At 46.3% G+C, this 22,808-nt stretch overlaps 1 protein-coding gene and 1 non-coding gene across 2 annotated transcripts in view; one reads left to right on the top strand and one right to left on the bottom strand.

Moving 5' to 3' along the window:
* The window catches only part of HS3ST4 (heparan sulfate-glucosamine 3-sulfotransferase 4), a 262,886-nt gene that overhangs the window by 82,495 nt on the left and 157,583 nt on the right, over window positions 1–22,808 (top strand). The gene's annotated exons all lie outside the window — the stretch shown is intronic.
* LOC114809282 lies at window positions 21,922–22,059 on the bottom strand. The gene has a single exon (XR_003757069.1). It is a non-coding gene; the product is annotated as a small nucleolar RNA SNORA7 (small nucleolar RNA).

The raw sequence follows: 22,808 nt of genomic DNA, 5'->3' as shown, positions 1-22,808 counted from the left end.
TGCCACGGTACTTTATTCTCTTAAAATTTTGCTGACTTCAATCTTTTCTTGAAGTAATTTATTCTAATTCCATTCACATGGCATCCAATTATAATAGATGTTTTAAAGACTAAGGTGCTGTGTATTTAAGAAATTGTTCTGTTTACATGGGAAAGAGGTTAACGATATACTGGAGGGAGTTCTCTGTTAACGCGTGTATGCAGAGCTATATGATATATTGTCTTGACCGCCAACACAGTCTTTTCATAAAACATAAACATCAGGCAATTTCTTTGTCAAACAAAAATCTTGATTACCCTAGAAGTGATATTAATATTTTCCCCCAGTCATATTTTAAAATTAGGCTGGTTGTATTCTGGTGGTCATTCGTTTTACCACGTAGCTGCCTTTTGCAGCCTAGACATTTATAATTCCAACACAGACCGAAAAGTCGCTATAAAAGGACCTTATTTTCCCCGACAGTAGCTCATCGGACTGGTGACCCTTCCAGTACATCAGGAGGACACTGAAATGTGACCAAAAGACCTCAGTTCCAAGAAGTCACGACCTTTAAACAGGGGTGAAAAATTGATGGGTATCTATCTGATAGGAAGAGGGGCCTGGATAAATGCATTAAAAAACCGGATTGTGTGTTTAGTTTTTTTCCTTCTCACCAACAGCTCTTTAGATTGGTATTTTAATTTTAACCTCATTGTTGTCTTCTGAAAAACATGGGTGGTTGAGATTTTCCCGGCTCTGCCATTTGCCTGCTGTGTAACCTGGGTAAGTCTCTTAACTTCTCTGTGCCTCAGTTTCCTCATCTGTAAAATGGGAAGTCAATACCTCTTCTCCCTCATTCTTAGATTATGAGGCCAGGGACTGTTTTTAACTCAGAGCAGTGCTTGGCACAAAGCAAGCACTTAACAAATATTGTAATAATGATAGCATTGATATAACAATAAGATAGTATTACTATTACCATCATTCTTTCTGCATTTCTCCCTGTAATAACGTGAGGAGTAACATGGCCTAGTGAAAAGAATGTGGGACTGAGAGTTAGGTGACATGGACTCTTGGCCCAGATCTGTGCCTGTGACTTTGGGTAAGTCACTTAACTTCTCTGGGCTGCAATTTCCTCATCTGTAAAATAGGAAATGCGCTAGACTGTGAGCGGGTGTGGGGCAGGGACTGTGTCCGATCTGATAACCTTCAGAACGTGTCTGTTTACTGTTGCATTGTACTCTCCCAAGCCTTTAGTACAGTGCTCTGCATACAGTAAATGCTCAATAAATACAATTGAATGAATAATAATGACGGCATTTGTTAAGCGCTTACTATGTGCCAAGCGTTGTTCTAAGTGCTGGATGAATGAATGAATAGCTATCTACCGCAATGTTTAGGTACAGTGAGAGCTTAACCGATACCATAACTAGAGTGTAAATAATGTTGTTGGATCCTAGGGACTGATTTCAACCAGGTTGATCAAAAAGACGGCCTTTCCCCTACCCCCTAAAAAGTTTACGAGTGGAGCGGTTCTAGGCTCAGTTGTGCTTCCTTGATTTTTCGCTGATGGGCTAGTGAGCTTTGGCCTGCAGAGGAGTGCAGCCTGCCCCATGATCTTTTCTGACCGCCATTTTCTCAGTGACAAAATATGAGAAAGTAGCACCGTAAAAAAATCATCTAGGAGATGCACATTCAAAAATAAGTTTCACCAACTCCGGTGGCTGGGTTCTTTCTGTCACAAGTGGTATTTTTGTACAGGCAGCAGTGGTAGAGGGCGGGACGGACTCACGGTATCTTGCGTCGTGAGACCTTGGGCCTCCAGTATAGAATGTAGTTGCCCAGGCTGGGTCTGACTGTTGGGATAATTGCCAGAGGAGCGGTTTATTGCGAGAAACCATCTCTTCCCCGAATCCTTAAGAAAGCTCCATACCCAGGAGCCCCTGAGGGAAAGACAAACCCCTTCCTACAGCCTCAAACTACTAGAAGGGTCATCTCTCCCTATGGACTGATCTAGCTCGGGCGTAGGCCCCGAGGAACGAATTCCCCTCATCTACTGGCTACCGAGTGTGCAATGCCCGCTGCGGATATCGATTTCTATTGCTCCTTAAATTTGGGGCCCTGAATTGAATTTAACACTGCGGAGAGAGTAGTTGAGGATTCAGAGCAATCGTGTAATGTAAATGCGCTCCTTACAGCTCACACCCCTCAGCGAGCGAGCGTGTTGTAAAAGCCGTATTTTCAAACTGCCATCCCCCAGTGGATAATTAAAATGATACTGCTGCTGTTTTTATGACTTTAAAAACTGTGTTAATTTGTATAAACCCAAAGGCTTTCTAGTACCGGGTGCAGTTTTACAAATCTAAGAAATAATTATAAATAAATAAAATGTGCACTTCCGCAGGGGAAGTTTCCTTCAGGTAACAACTTTTATATGTACCCGTTTGTCAATATGGCGGTAAAAATAACAGGAGAGCTTGAACTCGCTGCTTAAGTGACAGGTGAAATGGTGTATTTGTCAGCATAAAAATGAAAAACAATTTCATGCAGAGAGGTAATCTGGTCCCAGAGGTAACACGGACCAAAAATCCTCAATCACCACAGACCCAGCGTATAGCCCTGGGTATGTGCAGAGCGGAACAAAATTCACCCATCAAGTCAGAGCACTGGTGTTGGAAATAGAAACGTGTATTTTAGGTGGCTTTGGGCCTAATGACCAAGGTTCTCAGGTCCTGGGAAGAGCTGGTGTAGAAAACTGGTGGAAGTTGAGCCAGAGTTGTCCCAGATACCCTCCTAGGGTCCTACCATCCATTCTGAATGAGAACAATCTTCTGGTTACCACTTCCTTGACCAGACTCCATTTTGGAGATAATGTTCAAAAATCAGTCAATCATATTTACTGAATGGTTGCTCTGTGCAGAACACTGTACTAAGCCGCTTGGGAGAATGCAGTACAATAGAGTTGGTGGATGTCTTCCCTTCCTATGAGGAACTCACTGTCTAGAGGCAGAGACAGATATTAATACAAATAAAGTACAGATATGATCGTAATAATAATGGTATTTGTTAAGCCCTTACTATGTTGCCAGCACTGTTCTAAGTGCTGGGGTAGATAACAAGCTAATTAAGTTGGACAGATATGGCGCTCACAGTCTCAATACTCATTTTACAGATGAAGTGACTGAGGCACAGAGAAGTTAATAATAATACTAATGCTGGTATTTGTTAAGCGCTTACTATATGCAGAGCACTGTTCTAAGTGCTGCGGTAGATGCAGGGTAATCAAGTTGTCCCACGTGAGGCTCACAGTTAATCCCCCTTTTACAGGTGAGGTAAGTGAGGCACAGCGACTTGCCCACGGTCACACAGCTGACAAGTGACGGAGCCGGGATTCCAACTCATGACCTCCGACTCCGAAGCCCGGGCTCTTTCCACTGAGCCACGCTGTCAAGCGACTTGCCCAAGGTCACAGCAGACGAGTGTCGGAGCTTGAATTAGAACTTCCTTGCAGGCGTGTACTCTATCCGCTAGGCCATGTACACTTATGCTGTGGGACGGAGAGTTGGGTGTCTTAAAGGGTACAAATTTCAATGCAAGGCGGATGTGGGAGGGAGTGGGAGAAGGGGAAATGAGGGCTTAGTCAGGGAAGTCCCCTAAAACTCCTCAAATTCCTAGGTTCTAGAGAGCAGTGGCACCTAGACTGTGTATTCATCGAGTAGTTGAGTATCCAGAAGCATCTCTGGGTAGTAACTGGATATTGACTTCAAATACCTGACCCTGTAATTGAAATCTCCCAGGCTAAGCATGTTGAAATCCCAAACCAACGGTAGACCTGTCAGTCTAGAAGTTCATAGGTAAATCAGAAAAACTCTGCACGATTATAAAAATGGAAATACATGTTAGTAGTGTCATTCAGAAATATGTCGGATTTATTTAGCAGCGATGCAGACGCTAGAAAATAACTGGGAAATTACCATGTATTTGAAAATGATCCTCCACGTGGAGTTGGATTACACCTGTGGCTGGGCCCTTAATCCGATTATCTCGTACCCACCCTGCTGTTTAGTGCAGTGCTTGGCGCCCAGTAAGTACTTAATAAATATGCTCATTGTTCATCATTCTTATTGAAGTGGGAGGTGGCAATCGGGGCATTGGTGTCATACACTTTCCTGAGGTTCTGTCACAGGTCACAGACCTCAGGGCAGACCCCCAGGCTCGAGTAGTGTCGTTGTCACTGCAACTCGATCCTTCCGCTTGAAAACTCAAGATTTCAGCGATGCCCCTACGGGAGAGGAAGAAAGGAGGAAGCATCAGGTAGAACCTGCTGATTTGGTTCTGGTGGGCCGTAGACCGTAAGTTCGATGTGGGCAGGGAATGTGTCTGTTTACTGTTATATTGAGCACGGGCTTGGGAGTCAGAAGATGCGGGTTCTAATCCCGGCTCCGCCACTCGTCTGCTGTGTGACCTCGGGCAAGCCACTTAACCTCTCTGTGCCTCATTTACCTATCCGTAAAACGGGATTAAGACTGTGAGCCCCACGTGGGACAACCGTGGCTCAGTGGAAAGAGCCTGGGCTTCGGAGTCAGAGGTCATGAGTTCGACTCCCGGCTCTGCCACGTGTCAGCTGTGTGACTGTGGGCAAGTCGCTTCACTTCTCTGTGCCTCGGTTCCCTCATCTGTAAAATGGGGATTAACCGTGAGCCTCACGTGGGACGACCTGATTCCCCTGTATCTCCCCCAGCGCTTAGAACAGTGCTCTGCACATAGTAAGCGCTTAACAAATACCAACATCATTATTACCCTAGTGCCGAGAACAGTGCTTGGTACATAGTAATCGCTTAACAAATACCATCATCATTATTATTGTTGTACTCTCCTAAGTGCTTAGCACAGTGCTTTACACATAATAAGAGGTCAATAAATACGATTGAATGAGTGAATGGTATTTTTTTAGATAGGCAGTTAATAATAATGATGTTGGTATTTGTTAAGCGCTTACTATGTGCAGAGCACTGTTCTAAGCGCTGGGGTAGACACAGGGGAATCAGGTTGTCCCACGTGGGGCTCACAGTCTTCATCCCCATTTTCCAGACGAGGTAACTGAGGCACAGAGAAGTGAAGTGACTTGTCCACAGTCACACAGCCGACAAGTGGCAGAGCCGGGAGTCGAACCCATGTCCTCTGACTCCGAAGCCCAGGCTCTTTCCACTGAGCCACGAGCGGGGTATTGCCAAGCTCCTCACTCCACTTATCCCCAAATGGACTTCTTTGGGTGGGGGTGAGGGGTGAGTAGTAGAGGAAGAACATGTCCTGGGGCTGCTCAAAAGTACCAGGAATATGTATCTGCCTCCCTTCCTTAAAACAGCCTATCCTAATAATCGAAAATAACGATGCTACTTGTTAAACGCTTTGCTGCGTGTCAAGCATCGTTCTAAATAGCAGCTTGCTGTAGTGGAGAGAGCCCGCGGTTGGGAATCAGAAGGTCACGGGTTCTGATCCCAGCTCTGTAAAATGGGGATGGAGGCGTTGAGCCCCACGTGAGATAGGGACTGTGTCCAACCTGCTTTGCTTGTATGCGTCCCAGCGCTTAGTACAGTGCCTGGCACACAGTAAGCACTTAATAAATACCACAGTTAGTAGTAAGTTTTAGGGTAGATTCTACACACTGGAAGTGTCACTGCTTAGTGAAACCAGGATATAGGAAGTTTAAATATCCTACACCTGATCGGACGGTGTGCCTGAAGCACGGCAAAATTAGGACTCAAATCTCCAGTCGGTCAACCAATTAATCAGTTACATTTTAAGTGTTCACCGTGTGCGGGGCACTGTACCAAACGCTTGGGAGAGTACAGCGCAACAGTGTTGGTTGACCCGTTCCCTGTCCGAAAGAAGTTTACAGTCTAAAGGGGGAGGCGGGCATTAATATAAATAAATTATGTGTATGTACTTAAGTACCGTGGGGCTGAGGGTAGGGTGAATATCAAGTGCCCAAACGGTATAGATCCAAGTACATAGATGACGCAGAAGGGAGAGGGATTTAGGGAAAGGACATCTTCATCAGGGAAGACCTCTTAGAGGGAAAGCGACCTTATTAAATCTCTGAAGGTGGGGAGAGTGGTGATCTGGCCTATATGGAATGCTTCGGAATGCTTGCTTTTTCCGACAGCCGTTGTAGAGGCATAGGTCTCCAGAGGGGAGTTTTGAAATCCATTAAACAATTTCTCCCTTCCTATAAAAACATGGCTTATATGCCAATAAAATTGATTTTCCAGGTCCTCATTATTAAACAACTTGCTGGTTGAGACTAAATATCCATCTAGTTTCCAGTCACCTAGTTTCCAGTCACAGTGGAATGAATTGTGGACACGTCCTCTGAAGTTACTTTGGGTGTTGGGATCATTTCCCGTGGATACGAATTGTACTGAAAATATAGACGACCCCTCGGTGTCCTGGGTATAGACACCCCCCCGGGGAGTCCTGCTGCTGTTTATGGCTTTGCCTCTTTGTCATACCATCACCTCTGAGGTCTGCATCCTAACACATTCCACTCCCTGATTTGACTTGCGAGCTGTGGATGGACTGTGGCGATCATGTTTCCGTGTGTGTCCTTGAAGCGAGGTTTCTTTTTCCCACCTTGAGTCTAACTTCCTGCCTCCAGCTTGCTGCAATACCTCTGCTTCGGGATTCTGCTGTCTTCTCCCCACCTGCGGCCAGCCCGGCATCGCTGAGCTGTGATGAGCGTGGAGTTGCGGTGGGTGGACCGACAGCATTCTACAACTGTGTCATTGCAACAACGGTCCTGCCATTTCACGTTCGGTGCGGCCCACAGCTGTGGCACATGGAACGTATGCAGAGCCAGAGAACAAACACACCATCCCTAGGTTTCCCTTTTTATCCTTAAACAGCCACACCCACTCACAGAATTTGCCGCTGGGAAGAAAACTTGTGCTCAAGAGGCAGCATTGAACGGAGCGAGGAAGACGATCGTCCATTTCCCGGAAAGTCTTTAGAAATAGTGGAGAAGCGGTGGGCTTTTTTAATCACAGGCTAAAATAATGTCCCTACTGTCCAACTGTCCACTGTCCAAGGGCCGAAAAGATCCACCGGACTCATCCACAATGAAATAGTTCTTCCCATTTCTGGCGGGGGCGAGCCCAAGGGCTAGGTTTCATTCCCACCGTGGCAACATCACCTAAAGGGCTGCTTGCTTCACCCTTCACCCTGCCATTTCAAGTTGCGGAGTTTCCCCTCCCGATAGGTTCGCGTCTTGTGCGGGGATCCGCTGGAGCGGTCCGATTGCTCAGTAGTATTTATTGAGCTCTTACCACGTGCAGAGCACTGTACGAAGCGCTTGGAATATACAGTTCGGCACCACGCGGAGACGATCCCTGCCCCGTAAGGGGCTCGCCGTCTAAACGATTAGCAGTCAGCTAGGCTGCCATCGCTCCAGAAATTGGCCTTTGGAGAGCACGGCAATCGTGTTTGCTGAGGTCCCTTTTCTCAAACCTCCAGGCCGCTCCTGGGACGTCTGGGCATTCGGTTAACCTAGAAAGCAGAAGTCATAAAGGTGAGTAGTCTCTTCTCCCGCTAGGGAGCTTGTGATTCCAGCGAACTGACTAGCTTTCCATCCCCTTGAACGAGGCATGGAATAGATAGGTCACTGTTGGGCCTATTCAAAAGAGAACAGGGTTTTTTTGGTGCCCCCAACGCAGGGAAACTGTAATTGTGCATTAAAATACGGGGAGATTTTCTGCGGGGGGTTGGGGTCGCTGCCGGAGAATTCCCTTTTGTGGTTAAGCTTCCCTGCCACAGGGTGTCACTATTCTACACAAATAAAACTAAATCCAAATTTCCTTGGCATTGCAAAAACTTGGCTCTTGAATTAGTCGATTGGTCAGATTTAGGCACATCCTAATTTGAAAGTTGTCCGGCAACAGCCCCCGCCGCCCGAAGACCGCTCATAATACAGTAACCAACCACGACCTCAAGGGTTCTGGAAGATAAAGCCTTTTGCGCAGAGAAATCGGATATGCTCTGCATAGCTCGCTAGATATCGATCGCTTTTAAAGAATCTTTAGAGATTAACTTCTTGGAACAGAGATAATGGATTTATGGAACGTAGCAAACGCGGCGTTTTAATATTGATATGGATGTTTGTTTTGGGATCGGCATGGGCTTGTGTCAAGACTAGAGAAGAAATAGCCCCTCAGAAGATGAGATTTTTCCCCCGCCTACCGTGACCTTCTCTAATGCGGGCAGACGAAAGAAGGGCACTCTTGACCTTAGAGACGAAGCTACGGGTTTGAGTAGATGGACGATATTATTGTCACCTGGGATTCCTCTCCACACGCCTTGGACTCTTTGGAGATCTTGCATTTGGGGATCTTGAGGATACTGAAGAAAGCTAGAGAAAAGAAGTCCAAATGAGTAGTAGTCTCGCATTATCCTTTGCTTTCCATAAAATCGGAATAAGAAGGCTCTGGAAGTTATAGCGGACCAGGCCATGGGATAACATATTCCTTCCAAATCCACTCGAATTTAGAATTTTAGGCAACTCTGATATTGTAACATCAGACTTTGGCTCTTTGAATCTGTATAATTAATTCCTGCAGAAAAAATTATAATGCTTACAGATATTGTGGAAGGGGTTTTTTTTTCCCATTTTTAAGGAACAAATGGCACATAATAATGATGAAGAACAGATTGTCTCCCTTTAAGGGAATGATGGGTCTGATCCAGAACATAACAAGATTCCATTTATCTAGAAAGCTCAGATATACAGACTTTCCCAAATTTTACATATTATAATAATAATAATAATGATGATGATAATAATTGTCATATTTGTTAAGCACTTGCTGTGTGTCCCACGTGGGACTCATAGTATAAGTGGGAGAGAGAAAAGATATTCCATCCCCATTTTACAGATGAAGAAACTGAGGCACAGAGAAATGAATTGAGTACTCATGGTCATTCACTCAGTCAGTGGCAGAGCCAGGATTAGAACTCAGGTCCTCTGACCTCCAGGCCCATGGATTTTACACACACACACCCACACACCCCACCTCTTATGCACAAGTGCATGTGTGCCTTGTAAATACCCGATTAAACCTACATCGTGTAGGTGGTAAATGATACTGTCAAATAAATGAGATCACAAGGCAGGTGGCATTCTGTACTCTTCCATTTGACCTCTGTCATCATTTAAATTGAACCATATGGAACTTACAGATTTTCACTCCAAAGTGTGTAGTATTAGGAACAGAAACTGAGTCCGTGGCACTTTCCAGGTTTTTAATATATATAAACATTCACAAACACATAGGCGCAGAGTTCTTGATTATCAGAGATAATGCTGATGTCTGGGAGATTCTAATATCTATGTTAGATGGGTTTAAGGGTATATGAGCTAGTGACGGTCCATTCCATTATGGGCACTGAGAGATAGTGCAGAACAGTGTACTAAGCGCTTGGTACAAGGAGAGAAACAGTTTGGCCTAATGGAAAGAATACGGGCCTGGGAGTCAGAGGACCTGGCTTCTATTCTCCGCTCTGCCAATTGCCACCTTGGGCCAGTCAGTTACTTTCTCGGGGTCTGAGTTTTTTCATTTGTAAGATGAATATTCAGTATCTTTCCTCCCTCCTATTTAGTCCGTGAGCCCCACAAGGGGCAAGAGCTCTGTCCGAAGTCTTTAACATGGATCTATCCCAGCAGGTAGAACAGTGTTTGACACCTAGTAAACACTTAACAAATACCATCAGTATCATTACTGAAATAGAGTTAATAGACACAATCTCTGCTCTCAAGAAGCTTACGGCCTAGCGTGAGCGACAAACACTAAAATAAATTGCAGGTAATTATTGTGAGAAGCAGAGTGGTCTAGTTGATAGAGCATGGGCCTGGGACTCAGGGTCTGGGTTCTCATCCCGGTTCTGCCACGTCTGCTGTGTGGCTTCGGGTAAGTTACTGAAGTTCTCCATGCCTCAATTACCTCATCTGTAAAATGGGAATTAAGATTGTGAGCCGCTTGTGGGACAGGGACTGTGCCCAACCGGATTAGCCTGTAATCTACCCCAGTGCTTAGTATAGTGCCTGGCACATAATAAATGCTTAACAAATGTCATTTTTTTAAAAAATGTTAGGAGAAGCAGCTAAGTATACGGATGTGAACATAAGTAGCATGGGGGCCAGGGAATGGGGTGAATTCCAAAGTACTCTGAGAGTGGGACTAAGTGGCCAAGTACAGAGGGAATAACGTTAGTCTCCCTTTCTCCCGAAAGTCTCTGATCTTTCCGGGCTGCTGAACCCAAGCAGTCCTGAAGGAAGTCAGGTGCCTCATGGTTGATACATTGTTGCTGGAGAAAGGGCAACAGTGAAGATTAGAAAAGAACCCCAGTAGATCAACACAATAAATATGGCGATTGTGATTGCCTGTGTCCTCTTTCCATTCCCAGCTAATGGGTTCATTCATTCATTCATTCATTCAATAGTATTTATTGAGCGCTTACTATGTGCAGAGCACTGTACTAAGCGCTTGGGATGAACAAGTCGGCAACAGATAGAGACGGTCCCTGCCGTTTGACGGGCTTACGGTCTAATCGGGGGAGACGGACAGACGAGAACGATGGCACTAAACAGCGTCGAGGGGAAGAACATCTCGTAAAAACAATGGCGACTAAATAGAATCGAGGCGATGTACAATTCATTAACAAAATAAATAGGGTGACGAAAATATATACAGTCGAGCGGACGAGTACAGTGCTGTGGGGATGGGAAGGGAGAGGTGGAGGAGCAGAGGGAAAAGGGGAAAATGAGGCTTTAGCTGCGGAGAGGTAAAGGGGGGATGGCGGAGGGAGTAGAGGGGGAAGAGGAGCTCAGTCTGGGAAGGCCTCTTGGAGGAGGTGATTTTTAAGTAAGGTTTTGAAGAGGGAAAGAGAATCAGTTTGGCGGAGGTGAGGAGGGAGGGCGTTCCGGGACCGCGGGAGGACGCGACCCGGGGGTCGACGGCGGGACGGGCGAGACCGAGGGACGGCGAGGAGGTGGGCGGCGGAGGAGCGGAGCGTGCGGGGTGGGCGGTAGAAAGAGAGAAGGGAGGAGAGGTAGGAAGGGGCAAGGTGACGGAGAGCCTCGAAGCCTAGAGTGAGGAGTTTCTGTTTGGAGCGGAGGTCGATAGGCAACCACTGGAGTTGTTTAAGAAGGGGAGTGACGTGCCCAGGTCGTTTCTGCGGGAAGATGAGCCGGGCAGCGGAGTGAAGAATAGACCGGAGCGGGGCGAGAGAGGAGGAAGGGAGGTCAGAGAGAAGGCCGACACGGTAGTCTAGCCGGGATATAACGAGAGCCCGTAACAGTAAGGTAGCCGTCTGGGTGGAGAGGAAAGGGCGGATCTTGGCGATATCGTAGAGGTGAAACCGGCAGGTCTCGGTAACGGATAGGATGCGTGGGGTGAACGAGAGGGACGAGTCAAGGATGACACCGAGATTGCGGGCCTGCGGGACGGGAAGGATGGTCGTGCCATCCACGGTGATAGAGAAGTCCGGGAGCGGACCGGGTTTGGGAGGGAAGATGAGGAGCTCAGTCTTGCTCATGTTGAGTTTTAGGTGGCGGGCCGACATCCAGGCGGAGACGTCCCGGAGGCGGGAGGAGATGCGAGCCCGAAGGGAGGGGGAGAGGACAGGGGAGGAGATGTAGATCTGCATGTCATCTGCGTAGAGATGGTAGTCAAAGCCGTGAGAGCGGATGAGTTCACTGAGGGTTCTGCAGAGAAGCTGGGAAGACACCTGTGGTAGACTATATATATATTTTTTAATTTTATATGAAGTGCAGCAAGAAAGTGATGTTTGTATGGTAAGATTTGTATTTCACTGGGTGCCACCACTTGCAGTCTCACAGACTTCTAAAAGACTGGACCCTGCTACCAATCCATGGGCCTCCAGTTTGGCATAAAGTTTGTTGCCCCCTATTTTAGGGGGCATGATAAGAGCAAAAGATGAAAGGAGGTGGTACAGTCAGTCTCGGAGTAACACAGAAGTTGCAATCTTCAAGAATCATAATCACATCCAGACACACGCTTACCAGAACAACATTTCTGTGCATCTCTGCAACTGCTGTATAACCAAAAGCACATAGTGAAAACACGTCGTGGCCCAACATGCTGAATTTTTAAAGATTTGAATTCTGTTGTTCTGTTGTTCTGTTGTTGTTCTGTTCTGTTGTTCTGCTGGCAGCCGACGGTACTTCGATGCATTTTATTCACGTGTTCTGGGAATGAGCATCATCACTGCAAGGAGACCAATACCAGAAGAATTTAAAGTGATCTTTGCATACCTGTAGTTAGTCTCTCTACTTGCCCAGGGCAAGGATTCACTCCTTGGCTGTTTTATCGAGAATTTACTTGGTCTCTGCCCTGTCACAATCTCTCTATTTCTAATTCTCTCTCACACACACAATCCCATCATTCTTTGTGGCCATTTTTCACTTCCATTTAAACATGTGATCCATTGGTTAAGTGTTCAGGAAAAAGCAAAGATCTCTTCCCTTGGAATCTATGTCTGCCGCTTTTAACGTCCTCAGCACCATTTCTCAAAGCGGCTGTAGGAGATGTGGACTCCAGATCCCTAAATCTCAAAGGAGTATAGCACAGCTCAGAGAAACTTCCAGGTTTTTATCAGGAGAATGTATAGATCCTTTGTTTTAGTGCTGTAGTAAATGATACGGTGTAATCACATATTTCACTGACTTTCCCTTTTTGTCTTTTTGTACAGTTTGGGGGTTAAATGGTTTTGGGGGTTTTTTTCCATCTGACTGGATGACCGGGTATCATGCCGAGTTTGGTTTACTTTTTGGTTTACTACTTGCACGGTGTCCCAGATTTCTAAGTGTTGGGCACTTTATAAATGATTGCCATCATCATTTGCTGGAGTTAATGTCTATATGATCCAGGACAGCTATTCTGTGCCCAAGACTATTTGCACAGAGAAGCTCCTGCTGTGTCACCTGACGCAGAGGAAAGGATTCTACAGGCTCCATCCCTCTGTCACCTTAGAATTCATCCTTTCGGGTTCCTTTAATTGCTTCTTTGACAAAGAGTTACCCCTACCTAGTAATAGTAATCGCGTAGAGGTTTTCTACAAAACAACTCTTTAGAGGAGCTAGAAATATCTAGCAGACATTATTCCAGTAGCAGGTTTAGGAATGGACTGGGGTGTGTCTACGGCGGTCTAAGTTTCCGACCAAAGAACCTCCTGGCTTAGCAGGAATCCTGACAAATAGCTGGCTAATGTGGGCAGTGAAGCCAGTAGCATTACCAAAGCAACTGGGAAGCAGCATAGTTTAGTGGCTAGATCACGGGCCAGGGAGTCGGAGGGACTTGGGTTCGAATCCGGGCAACTGTCTGCTCTGTGACTTTGGGCAAGTCACTTCACTTCTCTGTATGCCTCAGTTCCCTCACCTGTAAAATGGGGATTAAGACGGTGAGCTCCTTGAGCGACGTGGACTGTGTCCAACCCTCTTGTATTTACCGCAGTGCTTAGAACAGTTCCTGGCACATAGTAAGTGCTAAACAAATGCCATTAAAATAAACAAAAACGAAGCAACAAAAAACTACTTGTGTGGCCCAGCATGGACAATAATGCTGTTTTCACTTCAGCCATTAAAGTAATAATGTTAATAATAAGTGTGGTTTTTGTTAAGTGCTTACTGTGTGCCAGGCCCTCTACTAAGCACCGGGGTGAATACAAGGAAATTGGGTGGGACACAGTCCCTGTCCAACACGGGGCACTCAGACTCAATCCCTCGTTTACAGATGAGGTAACCGAGGCACAGAAAGTGAAGTGACTCACCCAAAGTCACACAGCAGGCAGGTGGCAGAGCCGGAATTAGAACCCAGGACCTTCTGACTCCTAGGCCCACGCTCCATCCACTAAGTCATGCTGTGTCTAGCGCAATGTGCTGCACCCTTACCCAGCTACTGAGCCATTGCACTCTGTCCTCCAGTGGGATCCTGAGTGGCAAGGAGAGAGTAAGTGATGCCGTGCAAAGCATTAGCAATTGCAACCAGTTCCTCGGTGCAGGCTGTCGACCCTGATGTCTCAGCACTGAGCTCAGTCTGGTGTCCCGGATGGGAGACTTCAAACACGTGGAGGGGAGACCTGGTAACCCGAGGTCCTCCAGCAAGACGGTAGAATGCCGAAGGCTAAAACCAAATCTCACGTTTCTGGCGAACCCTAGTTTGGTTCCGCGGAGACTGGCTCTGACTTTGTAGAGAGCAGTTCATGTTTTGGCGAGCGGAGGAGAGAGATTGAGAGGAGTAGAATAGATTTTTCTCTGTTTCCGTTGCTCTAACTGAGCAGCTAATCAGTCAGCACTGAGTAAACTCCCTCTGGGTACCCAGTCCCTTAGTGGACAGGATGGGAATTTACAAAAGTAGAAGGCATCTCTGCCTTTGAGGAGATCAGAGACCAATGAAAGAGTCAAGGAAGTCACACATTGTGTCACAAAAATACATAGAGTGGTACCCAAATTAATTGCTTTTGCTAATTATTCAAGAAGGAAGGATAAAGGTCCAGAGATGAATAGGATTGACTGGAGTCAGGAGTGACTGGCCTGATAAATCCCTTGGAGGAGGAGAGCCTTGAGGGAACAGGGAGATTGACTCCCATCATTCTTTGTTCTAGTTTATCTTCCTCTCAGAGCTTGCCCCAGAGCAGCAAGGGAAAAGGCTATTTCAGAATACTTGCTGCATGTAACGAAATCAACCTCCCTCGTGGCTAGTTTTCTCCCATGGAACTCGATGATGAAGTTAGTAAGTTCCGGCGAGCTTGTGGCCCAGGGAATGATAGCTTTCCCGGGAGAGGGCAAAGCAAGGAGGGGAGAGGGTGCAGCTTTCCATGGCATCTCATACAGGCATGGTTGTTTTGAGGAAGTTTCCCAAGGGATTTTCCTGGCAGTGACAGTTCTGTGGAAAACATCCCTGAGGAGAAGCCTCGCATAAATACCCAGAAGCAGCATGGGCAAATGAAATGGAAAGACCACAGGCTTGGGAGTCAGAGGACTTGAGTTCTAATCCCGGGTCTGCCACTTGTCTGCTTTGTGACCTTGGGCAAGTCACTTAACTTCTCTCTGCCTCACTTCCCTTACCGATAAAATGAGGATTGAGACCTTGAGCTACATGTGGGACAGGGACTGTGTCCAACCTGATTACCTTGTATCTACCCCCTTGCTAAGAACCATGATTGACACATAATAAGTGCTTAACAAATACCATAATTATTATTCTTTTTACTATCAATAATAATATTAGCCCTAACCTGAGGTACTCTCCCACTGCCTGCCTGCTTTCTTTCATTCATTCATTCAATAGTATTTATTGAGTGCTTACTATGTGCAGAGCACTGTACTAAGAGCTTGGAATGTACAAATGGATAACAGATAGAGACAGTCCCTGCCCTCCGAGGGGCTTACAGTCTAATCCGGGGAGATGGATAGACAAGAACAATAGCCATAAATAGAATCAAGGGGATGAACATCTCATTGAAACAATAGCCAATAAATAGAATCAAGGTGATGTACATCTCATTAGCAAAATAAATAGGGTAATGAAAATATATACAGTTGAGCCAAGGAGGACAGTGCTGAGGGGGTGGGAAGGGAGAGGGGGAGGAGCAGAGGGAAAGGGGGCAAAGGAGAGTTTAGCTGCGGCGAGGTTGTGGGGGTAGAGGGAGCAGAGGGAGAAGGGGAGCTCAGTCTGGTAAGGCCTCTCGGAGGAGGTGAGCTTTAAGTAGGGTTTCGAAGAGGGGAAGAGAATCAGTTTGGCGGAGGTGAGGAGGGAGGGCGTTCCGGGACCGCGGGGGGACGTGGCCCGGGGGTCGACGGCGGGATGGGCGAGAACGGGGGACGGCGAGGAGGTGGGCGGCGGAGGAGCGGAGCGTGCGGGGTGGGCGGCGGAAAGAGATAAGGGAGGAGGGGTAGGAGGGGGCAAGGTGATGGAGAGCCTGTTCAGAGGATTTCATCATCATCAATGGTATTTATTGAGTACCTTCTATGTGTGGGGCACTGTTGTAAGTGCTTGGGAGAGTACAGTACAACAGAGTTGGCAGGCACATTCCCTGCCCACAGTAAGCTTATGGTCTAGGAGAACAAGCTTACAGTCTAGAAGCGTTATTCATATTAAGATCAAATGCGGATAGGTAGCTGCTTGTCCCCTCATGACCCACTCGGGATCCTCAGGCTGGGGGTAGCTGTACTTTTTGTAGAAGCCTCCAGGGCCTCTTAGATGCCTGTCGTCATTAGAGCAAACACCACCAGAAAGAAAGGACTTTATTTGCAAAGTACACCTACTCTACTGTATAGATCAGAATTTTCCCAACGCTTGACTCCTTCTCGCTGCTCTTTTCTGAGCCTTCTCTAAATTCTCCCTGCACACCTGCCCTTGCTTTGTGGCAGACGCTTTACTAAGCACTGGGGTAGATACAAGCAAATCAAGTTGGACGCAGTCCCGGTCTCACATCGGGCTCACAGTCTTAATCCCCATTTTACAGATGAGGCCCAGAGAAGCGAAGTGACTTACCAAAGGTCACTCAGCAGACAAGTGGCAGAGTCAGCATTAGAACCCAGATCCTCTGACTCCTAGGCCCATGTTCTATCCACTAAGCGACACTGCTTCTCCAAGAGATGATGGGTCCCTGACTGGAGACGTGACTGAATCACTGCACGTGGAGCGGTGGGAAAGGGGAAGAAACAGGCTAGAGAGCGTTGGCTTCCTCAGAGACTTCCATGCCAACACGCCGTTTCCTGCGATGCAGATTCACAGAATAAGTAACTAAATCTAGATGAAACAGCAGGCGACCCAAGCTGCTTTCTTTCTTCTCTTCCTTTCCCCAACCCACAGTTGGAGTCCAACACACTGACAGCAGATGTCCTTTCTACCCTGCCCACATTAGCGACCAGAGATCACCCTTCCCTAGGGCAGCAGACAGTTTTCAGATTCAGGGTCATTAAAAAAAGAAATAATCACAACTCCTGTTTTGATTCAAAAGAAGGATATTTTACAACACCGCCTCTCGGAGTATACCCTCTCGGAAGAGTTTTGTTATTCGAGCCAAAACGTGCTTGATCTGGAGGGTGAATTTTCCGCAAGCTATTACCGAAGAAGCAAACATGAATTTTTTTTTCAGCTGTCGACTTTATAGAACGATGATAAATAAAGTTTGACAGAAACTGCCCCTTTGAAAGCAGGTCACTTCCCTACATTCCACCTTTTCAGAGTGTAGGCTGGGGGGCGGGGAGGCTGGTAGAGGAGGCTGGGGTGTAGATAAGAAATACATCTGCCAGAGAGAGAAAACAAGAGGAGGGGAATCCACGTTGTGTGAGGGTCGCTAGAGAGGGTGAGTAGAGGTTCTCAAACCGCACAAACTCCCTGCACACTGGGAGTCCTGAACCTCCTCTTCCCATCAGAGCACCAATTGTATTAACCCTTATTCAATTTAAGAATCACTGCAGTAATTACTGAAGATTTCTAGGCTCATGGGAGGTACATGAACCCATGACACACACACCAGCCATCTGCCATCCAGATAAGATGGGGAGCAAAGGGACCTTACATCACATATCATAGCCTCAGGGCTGATGGGCTGAAACTGCGCTGTTCTTGCAGTGAGCTGGTCCTCTGCGATGATGATGGCCCAAAAGATTTCTTTAAAACTGATTTTTTTTTTAATTGAGTACCTTATTATATTTAAAATCTGGTGCTAGGCTACCTAGACTCCCTGAGTTCAAAACACACCCATCCTCACAGACACTCACAAACACACACACACACGCGCGCGCGTGTACGTGCACATGCTGTCTTCAAACTGGTGAATGAGAGCACATTCCAACTCTATCCTACTCAGGGACACACAGGGAAGGGGAATAAAAACTGGCAGAGAGGGTCATATATGCTCCACCCCTCCGATGTAATGGCAGGATTTCCTGGATTTCCTTGATAGCATTAACAGGGCTTCCACAATTCCTTCAATCTTCCTCTTCCTCTTCAACCACAAGGGTACCTTGCTTGGATTGGAAACTGGATCATCGTGAGGTCCTTGGACTCGTGTCTCATAACCACTAATTGATCCCAGGTGATTGAACGGTTATTAGCATTATTATTATTAATAGTAGTAGTAATAGTATTGTATCTGTTAAGCACTTACTATGTGTCAATCACAGTCGTAAGCACTGAAGTAGATGCAAATTCATCAAGTTGGACACAGTCCCTGTCCCACATGGGGCTCACAGTCCAAGTAAGAAGAAGAACAGATATTTAATTCCCATTTTGCAGTTGAGAATACTGAAGCACAGAGTAAATTGACTTACCCCAGGTCACACAGCAAGCAGTTGGCAGATCCTGGATTAAAATTTATGTGATCTGGCTCCTAGGACCATGCTCTTTCCTCTAAGCCACGTGGCTTCCGTTCCTTATTTTCCAACTTTATGACACTGCGTTGTCCACAAATATGGCAGGCTCGCTGTTGGCAGATCTCGGGGAGAAGATTTAAATGTCAAGCACACGGTGAAGCCAGGTTTGATCCGGAACGCCAAGAGTTACTCTCACAGAGACCTTTCAATGAGACAGATTATTGAACCCAGCACTGGGCGTCGGGAACATCTCTTACAAAGAGCCTGTTGTTTAAAGAGCTTCTCTTTGCATTATAACTCTAATCCCCATCGAGGAGAGGCATCCTATAGCAGGACAGCTGAAGGAGCCATAGAGAGATCTAGTAGAGAGAAGTGGTTCTTTTTTCTCTTATACAAACATAGCTGACTAGGAAATACATTCCTGCTAGGGAGCAAATTATCCAGCAAAGCTTATCCTCGGTGGTAAAGATTGACTCCGGAAGAGTGTAAAACTTGGGGCCGTTACCAGAGCATCTTTTACTTAGTGGCGTCAGCCATGATATGGTGAAGAGTGAGTTTCAGTAGCCTGATAGCTTCAGTAGCTTGAAGAAGGACACTATTAGATTTATATGGACCACTAGAAAATTATGTATTGGGCTTTTAAGTGATGCTGTGAGAAACAAATGTGGATTTTTTTTCAACCGGTGTTTTCAGGGACCAAATCCAAGTGGACGAAGCAATTTCCCCAGGTTTGGTCCACCAGGCAGCATCACTGTCCTGAGGGGGTATTGAAACCTTTTATTCTAAGACTCAATTTCTGAATTCTCTAGGATGCAGCCAGATCTCTGGGCCCCAGCAAATTTAGAAAACCGGAACTGATCTGATTATCTTTTATCTACTCCAGTGTTTAGCTCAGAGCTTGGCACATGGTGAGCCCTTAATAAATTCAACCATTGTTTACTTATGATTATTATCAGTCTTAAGAATTGGTAAATGATGTTTTCAGTGTTACAAAACAGGCTTGCTTGTAGGTCTCGCAGCAGGAGAAAAGTAAATAGCATTTAGAAAATCCTTAGAACATGATACTTTTTAAAAATGGCAAAGTGACTTCTTAGAGAAATTCATAGCAATTGTTAGTGTTAATGTAAGATTGCTGGATCTAAGACAACAAGGTGTAGGGCAAGGATTTCAAGGCAAATTGTCTTCTGTGTCATTTTGTAATGGGAAAGTAGACACTGCTCTGGCACTTTGAGGTCTGAGGCAGCTAGGGATTTCCAAAGACTCACTCTATCATCCCCAGCTGCCATGAATTCTCTGCCACGCTGGAAGGGGAAGACAGGTGAGAGCAGCAGGGGGTTCCCCATTGGTGGATGGGTCTGGTGAGTGGCACCCTTCCAAACCGAATTTGCTGCAGAGTCCTAGGGGACCTCGACGTGGCCTTGAGCTGGAGCGACAGCTGTGATCATTTTTGAAGCAACATGGCCTACTGGATAGAGCACGGGTTTGGGAGTCCGAAGGACCTGGGTTCTAATCCCGGCTCTGCCACTTGTCTGCTGTGTGACCTTGGACAAGTCACTTCACTTCTCTGGGCCTCAGTTACCTCATCTGTAAAATGAGGACGAAGACTGTGAGTCCCATGTGGGACAGGGACTGTATCCAACCTGATTAGCCGGTAACTAATAGAATAGTGCTTGGTACATAGTAAGCGCTGAACAGATACCTTCATCATCGTCTTTGTGTGCCACCCTCTGAATTAGGTGCTGGAGATTACTACTCCACTAGATTGGAGACCTAGGTTTCGATCCCCCAATTAGACTGTAAGCCCATCAAAGAGCAGGGACTGTATCTGTTGCCGATTTGTACATTCCAAGCGCTTAGTACAGTGCTCTGCGCATAGTAAGCGCTCAATACATACTATTGAATGAATGAATGAATCCATTAATGGTATTTAGTGAGCCCTTACTGTGGGCAGAGCTAGGAGAGTACACTAGAGCATGTCAACATACTCCCTGCCCTTGAAGAGCTCATTATTCTGCTAACCAGTATTATATGACTTGCTTTGTGTAAATAATTTAGCCTCTTTGGGTCTGCACTTCCTATCTGGAAAATGGAAAGTCTTCGCTGAGATCGGCATGATTGTTACACGAAAACCTTAGTCCATGAACCACAGTCGATTGACCTCTTTGCAGAAGTGTGTGGGGGGTGCGGGGGAGGAGTTCTCTTTGCAATACTAAGGAGAAAAATCAATCAATTGCGTTTACTGAGCACTTACTATGCGCAGAACACCGGGACTGTAATTCTTTCATTCGTTCAATCTTATTTATTGAGCACTTACTGTGTGCAGGACACTGTAGTGAGCGCTTAGGGAAGTACAATACAGCAATAAAGAGAGACAATCCCTGCCTCTTGTTACGTTGTGCTCTTCCAAGAGCTTAGTACGGTGTTCTGCATGCATCAAGTGCTCAATAAATACTACTGATTGATTGATTGTTCTAAGCGCTTGGGGGAGTACAATATAACAGACACATCCCTCCCCACCGAAACCTTACGATCTAGAGGATGAGCTTGAAGTCTTGAGGAAATGGTAGCTAATAACATAGTCTCCGAACTTGGGATATCCATAACTTGTGCTACCTATGGGAAACGTAGAAGGACAGTGAATCAGATTGCTCCCTAACTGCACATGCAGATCTGTGCATCCGAACGAAATCTGCAGAACTCATTTCTGGGCTATTACCCACCGCTTATTTCCAGACATGGACAGATGCATCCCCATTGCACACACTGCCTGGGCAAAATGAGTTGCCCGCAGGTCTTGGAACATCCAGCTTTAAGTGTCATAGCCTTTAAAGATTCTGGGAAGCATTTGGAAATAGCCTTCGTTAAAATGTCACTACAGTCACCAGCTCGCCTTCCTACTTCAAAATGAGCCCCTTTCTCCAATGCAAAAATAAAGCATGAATTGGAAGTGCATGAATGCCTCTGGAGACTATTCAGGAGATCTCTGTGGCATAGCTGATGTTTATCATTGAGAACCTTTACAAGAGAGATGATCAGCTTAGTCTGCAAGCATGAAGTATACAGTATATTACTTCCTTTCCTTTTAGATGGATGAATGCAGGTAGAATGGCCAAAGCGTGAACTCAACAACTGGAAACTCTGTCTCAGGCAAGAGAATTGGTCTTGCTCATTTTTTGTTTTTTGGTCTGCTTGAAGGAATGACACTCTCCTTCAGTGAGGCCAGGAGCTGGACTTGACCAGAAGATACTAATTCACACTCTAAACTTGGTGAACTTTTTCCTATGCCGCTTTTCTCCCAGGAGCACTGAACAGTGAGGGTTTCGTCTTGTCTTACGCCGTCGTGTTCTCTTCGAACCATGGCGACGCCATGAACACATCTCTCCCGGAACACCCTACCTCCATCTGCAATCGTTCTAGTAGTGTATCCATAGAGTTTTCTTGGTAATAATACCGAAGTGGTTTACCATTGCCTCCTTCCGCGCGGTAAGCGTGAGTCTTCACCCTTGATTCTCTCCCGTGCCGCCGCTGCCCGGCACAGGTGAGTTTTGACTTGTCGCAGATTGCCTTCCACTTGCTAGCCACTGCCCAAGCTAAGAATGGAATGGATTTGCCTCTGCCTGACTCTCCCTCCTGTAGTCGAGACTGGTAGAGTACTGGGAACTCTCCAGGTGTCCCCCTGAGAGGGGTTGAGGGCATTAATTGACTCCTATTCAAATATCATTTGTTGCTCCTAGGATAACCCCGATGTGGTATTCCTTGTTTTTGCCTTCCCAGAAATCTTTCAGCAAGGTCTCCTGAATGCATGGTGGCAGTAACTCCAGAACTTATATTTCTAGAAATACTCTAGGATTGGCTTCCAGAGCTTACCTCAACTGAGCATGTGTTTTTGCAGGCTTTAGCCACAACGTAGAAACTTGCCCAGAAGAAGATGAAGCTTAACATTTAGGCCTTGGACAGGCCAGAGCTAAACCATTAATTCATGAACTCCTGAAGGGCAGTGAACTTGTGTCTTGCTACTGTTCTTCTCCCTCAAGTGTTTAGTATGGTGTCTAGCACTCAGATGATGGTCAAAAAACATTAATTGAGTAATCGGTTGAGAACTGGGGGGTTGGGATTGAGACGAGGGGGACGCGAAACAGCCGGGGAATAGAGTACCTTGCATATACTCTTCTGTGTACAGACTGCCTTGCCTTTGGTTCGGTGGGAGCAACTTGGAAATGATTCGGGTTTAGTGACCCATTAGAGGTGTGGACTTGATGAGAAGGCTTTCCCCAGGACTCTAGCTAGTAATGATTGCCCCCTCCTTCCTGTGCAAGAGTTTGCTCACCTTCCAGTGGAGGAGAAATCATACCTTCCTCAAAGGGGCGCTGAGCATTAATTAAGGCTCGGGACACACTTCGAGATCCCTTACAATATATAGTCCCTTTCATCTGGC

The sequence above is a fragment of the Ornithorhynchus anatinus genome, chromosome 2 (assembly GCF_004115215.2).
Source record: "Ornithorhynchus anatinus isolate Pmale09 chromosome 2, mOrnAna1.pri.v4, whole genome shotgun sequence".
NCBI lineage: Eukaryota > Metazoa > Chordata > Mammalia > Monotremata > Ornithorhynchidae > Ornithorhynchus > Ornithorhynchus anatinus.
This window is presented reverse-complemented; position numbering and strand designations above follow the sequence as displayed.